The 14139-nt window shown below is 27.0% G+C and overlaps 1 long non-coding RNA gene across 2 annotated transcripts; it reads left to right on the top strand.

Moving 5' to 3' along the window:
• Positions 1–2895: 2895 nt before the first annotated feature.
• LOC129959623 (uncharacterized) lies at positions 2896–13512 on the top strand. 2 transcript variants are annotated; one of them, XR_008783474.1, is made up of 5 exons: positions 2896–3111; positions 8987–9097; positions 10655–10765; positions 11901–12078; positions 13325–13512. It is a non-coding gene; the product is annotated as an uncharacterized LOC129959623 (long non-coding RNA). The 2 variants fall into 2 exon arrangements; XR_008783473.1 differs by having other exon boundaries at positions 11901–13512.
• Positions 13513–14139: the final 627 nt, after the last annotated feature.

Genomic DNA, 14139 nt, shown 5'->3' with positions numbered 1-14139 from the left:
TTTTTATATTCAAAATATCTTCAGTCCACTTGAGCTGTTGACATTTCGGGACTTTCTACGTTTCATTTTACATTCTCAAGCTTAATATCAATCTGAAGTAATTTTTCAGAATGTGAAACATAGAGGCATTTGATGAACACTGAAATAAGAGCGTGACAATTTATTTATTTTTTAAATTCCAAGGTGACTTTCAATTCTATAGAACGGGGCATTGAAAGTTAGAGTACACGAGTGACTTTGGAATAGAAGCAAAGAGATTTCCCAATCTCGATCTTTTTTCTGGTTCATTTGTGAATTATATCTACTAATGTATTCGGTTGAAAGGATGTTTAGATTTGTTTACGAAGTTACACAATTTATGGAGTACTGATATTTATTCCAAGACAAGACAAAGAAACAGATGAGAAGTACCTAATTCCTTCAGTTTGCCTGCAGAATAACTGAACAAAATGCTGATAAAAGAGAGAGAAGAGGCATACGCTAAGAGAGAAGGAGATAAATTCAGTCCGTGATAAAAATTCGCCAATTCAGTTGCAATTGTTTAAGAAGCAAAACTCCTAGTCAGACGGATATTTGTTTGTTATTACCAGATTTCAAGAGGCCTTAAGATAGACAAAAAAGTCATATCAGATCAAAAAGGTAATCTTATTCACGAAACTACTGAATAAATTTCATTTTAGGTTCCATTTTCTTGTAAAATAATTCATGATAAATATTTCAGGACAACAAATTTACTGCAATTGAATAAGCTCACTGAAATTCAGATGGAGATGAATGAAATATTAAAAATTTGAAATATATTCGTGTATTTAAATTTAGCTTTACATTTAAAGACATATTAAATAAAATATAGTATTTTATGCGGCATCATTATTTAATTTTTAAGTAAATATTTTTAAATTAAAAAAATGATTTCGAGTTCAATTCAGGCTATTTATTCTTTGAGATTCCTTAAAATTCTACCACTTTCAAAGAGACTGTGTTTAGTTAATCATATCAAAAACTATCCAACTTTGTCTTATTACTGAGATAAAAAGTAATTTGAATAAAACTTTTGGAATGGTGAAGATGTAACTACAGTCTAAAATCCATTGTCCTCAATCATAAATTTTTTCAGAGTATCTACATTTTTGTGTATCAGTTCGACTTTTTTAAAAAAGTAAATAGTTTAATTTTAAAAAATTTCTAAAAACACATTAGTGGGAAAGCGTATTAAATCGCAGTTCCGATTTTATTTTACTTATCTTCTACTGTTTAATTTTGAGATTGATTTATTGCTTCTCAAGTTTATTATTAGATTGCACTACTAGTACGAATCCAAAATTGTATTTAATTGATGATTAAGTCTTCAAAATATTAAAATAAAATATATTCATTAACAATGCAATCTGTGAAAAATTTAAAATATGTATCAGGAAATGAAAAAGAATCGATTAGAAAATTTCATCATTACAAATATAAAATAAGTAATGCTCATGTAAGTATACCTGACAATCGAGAGACGAACATTTCATGTGACCAGTTGTTATTAATCATTTAATTTTTTCAATCACTTTGCCAACAGTCTTAATAAAGTGCTGAACATAATAATAATAATAATAAAGTGGTTAATAATATTGGTGAACAATAGTTAATAATGCCAACGATGTGCTTCGTGCACGGTGTTGGGGTGGAGTGCCGTATTAAAAGTCTTAATAAAGTAAATGCACATATTAGCTAAATAAAATTTGTTAATTGCAGTGACTCTGTTTTAAACTGTTATTTACTAAAGTCATTTGAAAGCTTAATAGTAAGTAGATGCTTTGATTGAGGATAAACTGAAGAATAAAATCCCACAGAAAGTAATAGTAATTTACACCTCAGGAAGTAGTCGTAAATATAATTTTTCATTTTCAACATATTTAGTCATTTCATTTTCAATCTAATATTAGTCATGACCAATGATAATGCTTTTTTTTTTTTTTTTTTTTTAGAGTTTTAGGACAATTTGATTACTGTGGTGTAGTTGTTTCAAATTAAAATGTAAAATAATTTTGCGAAAAAAAGACATATTATATTTCAATTATCTTACTGATTTGGTTGCAATATTAGAAATACATAGACACACATTTTGGTATTAGTTTGAAATTATTCAATCAAAATGGTATTAATTATTTAAAACGATCAGTTAAACTTATTGAAAAATTTAATGATAGAAGTTAAATATTATTTTAATAAATGAAAATAGGATTATAACGATTAAACCTTTTTGTATGTATACCAAAAGTGATGACATAAAAATCAAAAATTTAAGTTACACAAATAGTTTGGCTTTATTAACCTCTGGCGGGAGAATTATGGATGAATAATTATGAGGAAAATGCTTTTAAAGAGCAAACTAAAAAACAATCGTCTGTAATAATGATCAAATTCAAAAACATTGGTTTTGAAACCGACCTGAAATAACATGGACTGAAATGTTATAAGCAGAATAAAGAAATGCATGTATCATGATAAATAAGCGAATCCATTCCCTGATGCTGTCAATGACACGCTTAGACGTTACTTATGAGATCAACTAATATTAGTCCTGTGCTAGTGCTAAAGATTTCATTGCAAAACATTTTTTCAGATTGGAGGGTTACGAACTTTTGATTCAATTCCACATAATTCCATTTTGACAAAAATGGTTGAAAAAAATCAACTTTTATGAAGTCCGAAATTAGTTAACATAAAATTTATTCTCCTTAATTGTTTGAAATGACGTTTGGAAACCGTCTTGCATTTTCGTTGCAAATCGGATACTTTCGGTTTTTGTCGGAAACATTCGGAAAGTAGAGTCATTACCGAAGACTTTGAATATTAGCCAATCACAGTACAGAGAACTGACTGGCGCTAGTTGCGAGAACGGCTTAATCAGCTGAACGTCTGTTTTCATCTGTCAAGCCTTTTTTATGATGGGGACTAAAGAGTGTGAAGAAAGTTTCCGTTATATATATATATGAAAAAAGTATGCGGGTTAATTTCTACCCGTTCAATCATCTTGCCTAAATTAATGGAGTTTTCAATTATGACGAATGATCTTTTATACAGACATGATGGAAAGACCGTTGAATATATTCTTTCAGTAAGGTAATATATCCTACTTATACCCTATTAAATGATATTTACTCCTTTTTTGTGCTCTGTAAGAATCTTTTAAGATTATTCTTAAGTCGGAACTTGTTTTGGAATTTTTTGACGAGGAAGAGGGAGTTGAATGCATTTTCAAATAAACCATACGATTTATTCATATTATGGTAGTTATTTTGTGAAAACTTTTATAATTAATGTTGCTTCAAGACGTTAAATATTAAAATCATTTTTTTTCCTTCAATATAAATTTATGAATATTGTCGTTAATTTTGGTTTGCTTATCTATGCATTTCTAGCTTTTCACATTATTATATTTATCATCAAACATACACTGTATGCTATTTTTGTTAATATTCAGTTAAAGCTATTCATTTGTTTGACAGACAGTAAAGTTAAAAACTAATTTTACTACCTGTTCGGAATTTGTGATGCATTGTAAGCTACTCTATGCAAGACGAAAAACCAATAGCCGCATGATATAAATTTGATTTCTTGAATAACTGAATTACAACATCTGGATTTAGAGTTTCAAATACTCTAATCAGCAACAAGTCACCAGATGGGAAATGCTATGAAATATGTTATGCGTTATTTTATTACCTTGAATGGGATTCTAATATATTTAAGAGTGATTTCTTAAAGCAGAATTTAATATTAAACATCCACTTTTTCTATATACTCTGACCAAGCAGACATATATTTTATTATTCACCTGTGACATGGCTGTTCAGAGCTTTCTATCCTATATTACCTTGAATTGTCATTGATCATAAAAGAGCCTGACATAAATATCAACAAGGGTTTTATTTCATGATGCATATATTTTGGTGACCAATTGCAAAATTGCATTATAATCTGAAAATATATATAGAATTTTCAATGATTAAATATTATCTTAGATTTATTTTGTATTTTAACTCATTGAATATGAAATGTACATGAACTTGTCAAACAGGGTTTAAAAACATTTCAGTATAATAAAATTCTAGACTGTGCATATGTAGAAACATTTATGAAATGGTTTTTCTCCTAATTTTGAAGCCACGTTTTTATTAAAGAAGGAATATTTCCTAATGCTCTATAGTAAGAAATAAAGCAATGACTACATTTTTAAAACATAGTTTAGAATAGTATTTCCTTAAATTTTAAAATTTAGTGTTAGGAAGCACATCTAGAATATCCATTTTCTGTAATTCTTTCATATAAACTTTATTTTTTAAGAACTTTATGGTCAAATTAATTTCTAAATTCACAAATGTAGTTTGGCAAAGAACACGAGAAAACCCTTCCTGACAGAATATGTGCCTACAGCAATAGTTTATGAATTTTTAAATGAGAAAAAAATGTCTATTTGGATTACATGCAAATCTACTTTTACACAGAAATAATTCAAACCCTGAATAGGTTATATTATATTTAACATTAAAGTAATTAATTATATGCTGTTACATAGCTAGATCAAATAACCGAGAACTGAAATGGAAAATTGTGCGAGTGATGAAAGTGAAAATGGTAGGAAATTGTGAAAAGCTGTTCACACTTTTACATCCTTTTTCAAACTAGTTAAGGTACTATCAAGTATTATTAAAGTTAACTATATCATAAAGCATTGCTTATTTTAATACTATAACATGAAAAGGAATATTTGATTTTTATAAAAAAATGACATAATTTATAACCTTTAATCTTCATTTGAGGGTAGCAGTTAAATCCTTTGTCATAAAATCTTTCCACTTATTAATTTTCTCTAAGCATCTCCTTTCATCAAGTAAATTGTGTGTATACCTGAAATGAATTTATGCCATTCTTCAGAAAGCTGGATAAATTCAAGCTTAATGAAGTTGTATTTTGTTGTGACATGCTTTAAAAATCTAATTATTTTCGAATTAAAATTTTGAGATCTTACTGTATCTGAGATAATTGAGATACTCGCCTCAAATGATTAATCAGAAATGACATTAAACTTAACAACTTTAAAATCTCTGTTTTGCTTACTTTTTTTAAAGAAGAAAACAAAGATTGTTTTATCTATAAATAAGCATACTAACTATTTATAATGATAAAGTTGTAATTTTGAATCGGGTTCTGTTTTAATCATATGTCAAGGGAAGGGAATATCCCTATGCATTAGGTAAAGTTATGTTTTGCATGGCTCTCCGGTTCACGTACAGAATGTGTGATCACTATTAATAGTTTAATTCTTCAAGTATTCAAAGCTACTTCAAGCAGTGAGAAAGTAATAATTAAAGTTTTCATCTGAAATTAATATTTGGTATTGTTAGAGATCTGATATTTAATCAAATAAAAACAAAATACTAAACTGCTATGCCTAGAGAAAGAATATCTTATAGGCATCTATCTGTTGTTTAATGTCAAACAACACTATCTACAAAAACTGTTCATGAGATATTATTTAGTATGAACTTCAATGACATAAGTAACAGTTGTTATTCTATTTTTTTTTATTTTTTATTTTTTATTTTTTTTTTATTGAAATAGGATCATATTACGAAAGAAATAGTTTCAGCTGTTTGAAATTATTGAAACCTTTTCTTTTCTTCCCCCTGCCCTCAATCACTATAGTACATAATTGTAAAATATTACCATTAAACTTTCAAATCATAATCTTCTTGCTTGCAGAATTACTTAATATTTAAATTACACAGGAAACATTGCAAACTCCATTTAACCAATATTGGGCCGCTGTCCTATTTGCAGGACAGTTGAATTAATTATGGATAAAAGAAAAGAAACAATTAAAATCTACATAAAACGTGTTGTAAATTACTTTAAATAGACTAAATTTAATAAATTGCTGAGAAAAATTGAATTTCGGACAAATTTAATTAAAAACATTCTTTAAATTCACTTCTTAAAATGTCGTAGTTTTAACCCATTAAATAATAATAGAAATTAATATATATTTTTATGTATATAATAAAAATATATATTTTTATATATATAAATGTATATAAATAAATATATACATTTTTTTTTTAGTAGATGCCATGTTTGATAAAGCTAACAAAATAGCTTCTATTCGCTGGAATGATAAATGTCATTTCATTATTAACATTTTGAAATTAGAAAAGTGCATAGCAAAGTACTGCACTGTGTGAAAGAAGGCAGAAATGCCAATGTACTATTTTGTGTTGCTTCCTATAAGAAATATAAAAATGAAGTAGACTTATTTGACAGTCATATGTGAAATTACTTTACTTTTATTCAAGGAAAAAAGTGATACTAGGCACTTCTCATGAATTGCTTTGAAACCGTCCTCATCGCAGCCTGGAAAATTTCAAAATTATTTTCTCCCTGTGATGCACAGGATTTACCAACATTTTGCATGTCAGTAACAATAAGTTACCTTGGTTAAATAATTTTGAAAAACAATATTAGATAAAGAGGTATATTGCAGAATGGCAAAGAATTTTGTGTTTTAAATTGTGAGCATGTATTAATGAAAAATCTAGATGGCTGTCATTGACCATCAAAGATAAGATATCTATTAAAATCTTGCAATGAAAAAAAAAACTATTACAATTTGCAAAATGGCGATATTGGACTATGTAGACTTTTTTTTTTTTTTTTTTTTGATTGTCACTCATAAAAGTTTTTTTTGCAAAGTTGTAACTTTTCATAGTGTTTAGACCATTGTCCATTTATAGGACAAATCTGTATTTTAAAAAATAAATAAATAAAAATTTTGTTTTATATGTATAAGTATCTTGTTTTGATCATGTTTTTAAGCGTTTACATTTTTCCTATGGTTGTTTTTATGAGTGGTCCAATATAGGTTAAGAATATATTGATTCTTCAAATTTGACACATTAAAGAATGCTGCTTTTTTTTTTTTTTTTAGAATTTGTAAATGAGGATCTTTCTTTTCTTTCCCTGTAGCTTCAATAAAATTCATTAATTTTATTTATTTGCTTTAATTCTATAATGATTATGAAAGTAGCTTCAAATACATAAAAAGTGCTTACTAAAAAAAATGAAAATAAATTTAGAATAATTTAAAATTCTGGATTGTATTTGTTAAATGAGAAATCATCGTCTTACAAACTTGATTACAATCGCATAATATTATCTTCTACTAAATTTATAAATTCTGTAAAAACTTTAGATTTCTGATTTTTTAAAAAAATTTATTTTCATAGCATTCTGCCTTCATTTTTTGTAACATTTCTTATACTTATCCAATATTCATATACAGAAATATTTTGCTAGTAAATAAGTATATATGATGTTTATATAAGTAAATATGATATCTTGTGAATTATTTTGTCTTTTCTTCAACTTGTTACTTAAGTTCTTTTTTTTGTTATTGGTGATTAGTATTGATCATTTAAGTAATAATGTTACATTGTTGTGAATGGAAATAATATTATGCATTGAAAAGGGTTCTTTATTGTTTTGTTAAATTATTATGCTTAAGTGTAAATATTGCAGTTATGTTAATAATTCTTTTTGTAAAATACAGTATTACATTTTCAGTCCTATGAAATGATTGTTTATTAGTGACAAGAATACTGATTCATCTTATGTTAGTATGATATTTACTCTTTGCCTTTTATAGTATTTTAATGTAACAGCAGGAAACCACAGAGTTTAGCATTACTCTGATATAATAATATATTTAATAGGCCAATTATGGAGAATTACTTACACTTTTTAATATCAAGTGTAATCAAATGTAAACAAACATTATAGGGAAAAAAAAATTCTGTGATTAAAACTTTTCTTATCTTTCTGACTACTAAATATTTAAATCTTTGTTAACTTTAATTTATACATATTTGTATATATTATATTAAGATTTAAGTAAGAGATAGTATGTAAATTAGAGGATTTTCGTATTGTATTCTCAAAATTGAATATAAGGTAAAGCCATTATTTGTAAACAAAGATGTTAATCTAGTGTGTTGAATACATTAGCATATATGTGTGCATTTACAGGAACAATTTTTATAAATATACGTGGCAATTTCTGTTCTTTGATCATTCATGTACCTGCATATTTCCTATAATACTTTTAATTTTATAATTTCCAATAATTTTGTATGCATGTGTTAAAAAAATATACACTGTATGATACTGGTGAATTCTAAGTAAGAATTTTTATAGCTTAGAGTGACAAGAATATGAAGATGTTTAATCACTATCAATAAAATATTCCAAATAAAACTATTCAAATTATCTCTTTCACTGAGGATGGAATAAAATAGCAACATTGTAAAAGTATTTGACATCTGCATATATTCCATATATATTTATTTGATAGTATTTAATATACTTGCCATTGCTTGTTAAGAAAATACTTTTTTATTAATAAAAAAATTAACTAATTGACATGAAATCATCCTTATGCTTCAATATTTATGTGAAAAATTTGAAATAGCCTGTACTTGAAATAATAAATGCTGTAGCCTTTGTCATATCAAAGGCTACAGTATTCATATATGAAATCAACTTTTCGACAGCCATGTGTCTTTATTTGTGAATAAGCAAAAACTATTTATACGAATTATTAATTATTCACTTATATAGATTATTTGTCAGGAATCAGTTGAATTACAGAATGGCAGTAACCTGTTTCATTTTCATTATCAATTTCTTTTTTGAAACTGCTGTTGCCTTGAATGTTTAAACTTAGTTTAGGAAGTTGAATTGGTTAACGAAATATTTGTTTTATGCAAATAAATTATTAAAGAATAAAATATTATATAGAATTGTATATTACTGTAAACTCTATCTGCTGGTATTTGTTTATATTTTCAGATTACATTTTAAAATAGGAAAAATTTTATTAAAATAAATTATGGATATGATGTATATCCTCAATATATTTCTGCGTTTCTTTTTTCTCTAGATCCTAGATCCTCCTAGAATTACTTTTTATATGAGACCAATAATTTTGTGCAAGTACTTGAGAAGAATCCTTGATTGAATATTCTATGAATAGAACTAAATTATGTGATAAGTATAAACATTTTGTTAGTTCTTCCAACATAAGTGCATGTAATAAAATGAAGATATAATTGACTGATTAAAAATGCTGTTTGTTTAAAGTATATTTAGTGACGGCTTAAGTTGTTAATTTAAGAAAAGGTGCATATTATATCATTACCCATTTTAAATAGTTTTGAATATGGTTCAGACTTTTTGAAAGTTATTGATATATATTTCATTTTAAATATTAATAATCAATATTTTGTGTTTTAAAACTATTTCAAATAAAAATTGATGGATTCAGGAAACTTTCTCAACCTCTCATACACAAGTATAAATTATCATTACACATTAATGCAACTGCTTTTATCTTTCTGTATACTGTCAACTTGAGTTGTCATTTTCTATAGGATCATAGTTTGCTATATAAAGGGGAAGAAAAAAAAAATTCCAGCTCATTTTTAATTCATGCTTCACAATTTCATTCTTTGATTCTAAAGTATTTTTATATTACACAAACTGTTCCCAATTGGATATGTAGAGTTTTCAGTTGCATTATTACTTGATTTGTTTAATGAAAAAATTGTAAGATGCTTCTTAAATATTTTATGAAAAAACTGCAAAACTTTAATGAATAAAATGAAGAAATTACTGTAAATGACTTTTATCAATGTCGTGTAAAAAGAATGAATTTCCTGTTTGTAAATAATCAATTGTTTAAAATTTCAGAAAACTAATAAAATAAACTATAGAAAAATTTTTGTATTTATTTTTAGTGTTCAATAGTTCTAATGCAGTTTGTTTTACAGAATTTTGTTTAACTGAATACTTTGTTTCAGCAATAAACTCACTCACAGTTTTGGGTGCAACATTCCATATTTTTTCACTATATATTGTCATTTTACTTAACTATAGAATTTATTAATTTTTTAATAGGATATTTAAGTTAAATTGTTGATCTTTAAATAATAGGCTTGAGGAAAACACAAAAGCATGGTATTACAATAATTTTTGATAAAGAAATAAAGTGTTTTCCTCTCCTTTAAAACAATTGCTAGATAAAGCCTGATGTTTCTCTAGATTTTCCATGGAGTTACTTTTTTTGTTTCAAACATTAGCAATGAAGCAATTCATCTGGCTGGGTTGATAGAATAAGACAGGGGAATTAAAGGATCAAATAAGTGATTGATAAATGATTTTAAAAAGTGTGAGGTCCTAATCATTTAGTGATACTTCATCTGCATTAACCCATAAAGAGAAGGTTAATTGTTTGTGATAATAATAGGATATTGTTTTTAATTAAATTCTTAGGAAATCTTGTAATTTTTATTATTTTCATTCTGTTTCTTGGCTTAGATTGGATTGGAAGTTAAATTACTTGACTGAAGTATCCATGTTAATGATAAGATTTATTGTTACTTTTCTATTCAATTGCTTTAAATTCTTTTGCTTTTTGGTTTAAAGTTCAAAATTCCCGCAACTGAATTCCTATCTGAACTTTCAGAATTTAATAAAATGTCGTTTAGATTAATTTATTATGTTGCATTTTTTACGGTATTATTTATTACTAACAAAATGTTCTTTTCAGGTTTCTCTGACATGTCTGTTTTCCATCATTGAACTTAGATTCCTCAAACTCTATTAACTGATGTCTTCAATTTGCAACCTTTCTTTACATTTGAAAACAGAAATATGATTTGTAAGTGTTTTTATTGGCTACCAGATTGAAACATAAGAAATTAGTGTGCTTGGTAATTGAACAAAATTTTAAATAATATTTGATTAATTTGTTTTGAAGTTGGTATTGTATGTCACGAATTGTATTTTTTTGATATCTAATTTTTTAACACTTTCAACGCTACCGACGAGGTATCTCGTCTTTCAGATACTTCCAATTACAGGTTTCTGTGGGCTAAAATTTGTCTATTATGCCAGTTTAGATAGGTTGATAGATATGTATTAGAAAGTTCAACCCACAGAAACCTATAATTAGAAGTATCTGAAAGACGAGATATTTCGTCGGTAGCTTTGAAAGTATTAAGCAGTATAGTTTTTAAATGTTTATTTTGAAGTTTTATTCAAATGTTGCTTAACTGCTCATAGACTTTTTGAAATGATTAGCTATATATATATATATATATATAATTTTTCAATCAAAAGGCAATTTCGAAGACAGTAAAGAGACTTTCGATTTTTTTTTTTTTTTTTTTACGTTTTATTTCATCTCAGGGAGGCACGCATTATGTACAAGCAGGAGCGACGAGCACACACACAACACAGAGTGAAAATGAGGGAAAGCTCATGAAAATTTTATCCCAGGTCTTATATAACATGGGATATTGATAGGGAAAATATTTCTTCACATTGCTTATATACAATGAGATTTCTAAAGGGATTTTCTCTACACGCGCCGAACCAGGCAAGGGAAACACAGGGATCTTTTATAAGAATTTACTTGGCTGTCAATTTTCTATCCGTTCACTCAGAGTGTGGGAACGCCTCGGCTTTTAGCTGATTCAAGGCAATTTTACAAAGCTTCTGTTGAATTAATTAGATAGAAAGAGTGGAATGGTATCAGGAAATAAGAGAATATTTTAGAATGAAGTTAATATGGGCTAAATTGAGCTAAAAATTAAGGAATTAAATAACTTTAAATTATATTTTAAAATATCATTACACACACACACATAATAATAAAAATAATTGGCTTAAAATAAATCTAACTTGATTTGACACTTGTACCTTAAGTACCTGTAAATTCAAGAATTTGTTTTTTGTTCTTAGCTTGTTTGTGAAGTTTTCTGAAATTGATCTACTTATTTTGTTACCTGTAGGTAAGACTTATCCAGTTACAGATGAATGATTCAGGACTGCTTTCAGTACATTTCATTACATAATATCAAAATGGCAGTTATTTAAATGCAAAGTAGGTAACAGGTCTGTTCCCTGTTATGCATAAAATGGCTTATAGAAAAATTGAAATAGAACTTGGATGTTGATCAAAACTACATGGTAAGTATATAATTTCTTATTATCTTATTTGGAATGATAGATTCCTAACTGGAGCTGAACTGGAATGTTTAAGTCATTAAATACCTTTCTTTTGAGTTTCATGATCAATATTTAAAACGTGAAATAAAATTCATCAGATAAACAAAAATATCCTTTTTCTCTTTTCATATTATATTTGACATTGATTAATGTTATTATATGTCAACTTTTGATTATTTTCTTTTAATTGTTCATCTGAGGTTTACAAGTGTTCAATTTTGTGTCAGTTAAAAATACCCACAATTATTTCAACTTTTAACAGGTCTTGTGCAACAATTTAAAGGTAAGTGTTTTCCTTAATAAATGCTGTTATTTTTAATATTTTTAAGCAAACCTACATAGGGAACTTCATAGTGTTTGTTACTCTGAATTCAACTTCACGGTTATGTGTTAAATGAGCAGAGCTGCTCCCTCCCTTTCTTTGAAAAAAACTAGAGTATAGATTAAATTTTAGCATCTGGTTCAAACATTTTTCATTTGATTATGTTAGACTTGATTTTGAAAATCTTCACAAGGAGGAGCTTAATGGTAATGGAGTCAGTTCATTATCATGTGACACATTTTAAGTGCAGTATGCCAAATGCAAGTTAAGTACAGTATCATACAATCCATTCTGTGTTGTCATGTCTTTTTTATTATGTTAGAGCCTACTGTAAAACTACATATAGTGAGATGACTTACTGAATTACTTCTTTGTCATGTAGCTGTGGCATGTGAATTGACTTCATTATGATATTTCTGTTTTATCATTCATATCTATTACATTTTTTACAGATTACAAAATCAAATATGAATGTTTGACACCAGTATGCATTATATGTATGCGTGCTGTCAGTCTATATATTAACCCTTTAAAGGCTGACAAAATCTTATGCAATTCATTCTCTAGTGCTATCTAATTCAACATGATATTTCTTTTTACTGTTACAATCGCACTTGTTCCCTATTGTAAGACATGAGCATACTTTAGTCAAACCCCTATTCAAGATCGTTTTGTTGCATTCCAAAAAAGTAGGCATTGTTATATAACAACAAATTACAAAGGAAGGTATATTGTAAAGTTTATGAAAGGCATATATATGTGCCTTTTGAAGTTAAAGGATTAAACTTAAAAGAATTGCAATTGGAAATAATATTTCAATGTTTTTTTTTGTGTTGTTTAAATAAATTTCATGTGGTATGTTGTCATTTCTTGCACAAATTTCAGCTACCAAGACATTTATCCAGTGTGAAAAGTGTAAGTACAGATGAACACCATCCAAAATGATGTATAATTTAGTAAATGCGTAAAATTGTGAAAATGTTAATTTTTTTATCTTTCTGATAACTAATAGTTCATTTCTTCTGTAAACATTTGTAAATGAGGTATTAAATAAAAGTTTCTTTCTTAAAATATTTCATTCTGTCTGTCTGTATTTTGTGACTGAATCACAATTATGTTATTTCTTTTGTAATCAAATTTTAATGTTTTTCTGAACTTGTGTTTTAAAATTATCTGTATTTGATTTCAAAATCATACGTGTTATAATTGAGTGTTACTTATCCTAACCTTAGAATTTCAAATTTACATTACGAATTAGGAAAATGTTCATAAAATAATTTCACAAGATGGTGAACTGCAAACAGTTTTATTTAAGCAATTTAAAGTGATCAATAGTTATGTTTCTTTATGAATCAGAATATGCTTATCCCTCTAATCTTATCTTCTGTGGGAAAAATGGGAAACCTATTAGTCCTGTAACTAACCAACAGATGCTTCTTCGTAAAATTTTTATGCCAAGTTCCCCAACATTCTATTGTACGCTTTTCATATTTTGAGGGAGGGGGATAGTTGCCTCTTTACTATCGGAGCATAAACTAATAACCAGAAGTTTAAATCAGAAAAGAGTTATGGTTAAATTTTCATTTGCTTAATCACATTAATTGGATCCAGTATTATTATTTACATGTTTTTTCCCCTCCAGTGAGATGAGTTTCGGCTGCAAGGTGGATAAACATAAAATAAAATTAGATTTTTTTTTT

The sequence above is a fragment of the Argiope bruennichi genome, chromosome X2, assembly GCF_947563725.1.
Source record: "Argiope bruennichi chromosome X2, qqArgBrue1.1, whole genome shotgun sequence".
Taxonomy (NCBI): Eukaryota; Metazoa; Arthropoda; class Arachnida; order Araneae; family Araneidae; genus Argiope; species Argiope bruennichi.
The sequence above is the reverse complement of the archived record's forward strand: the minus strand, read 5'-3'. Positions and strand labels throughout refer to the sequence as shown.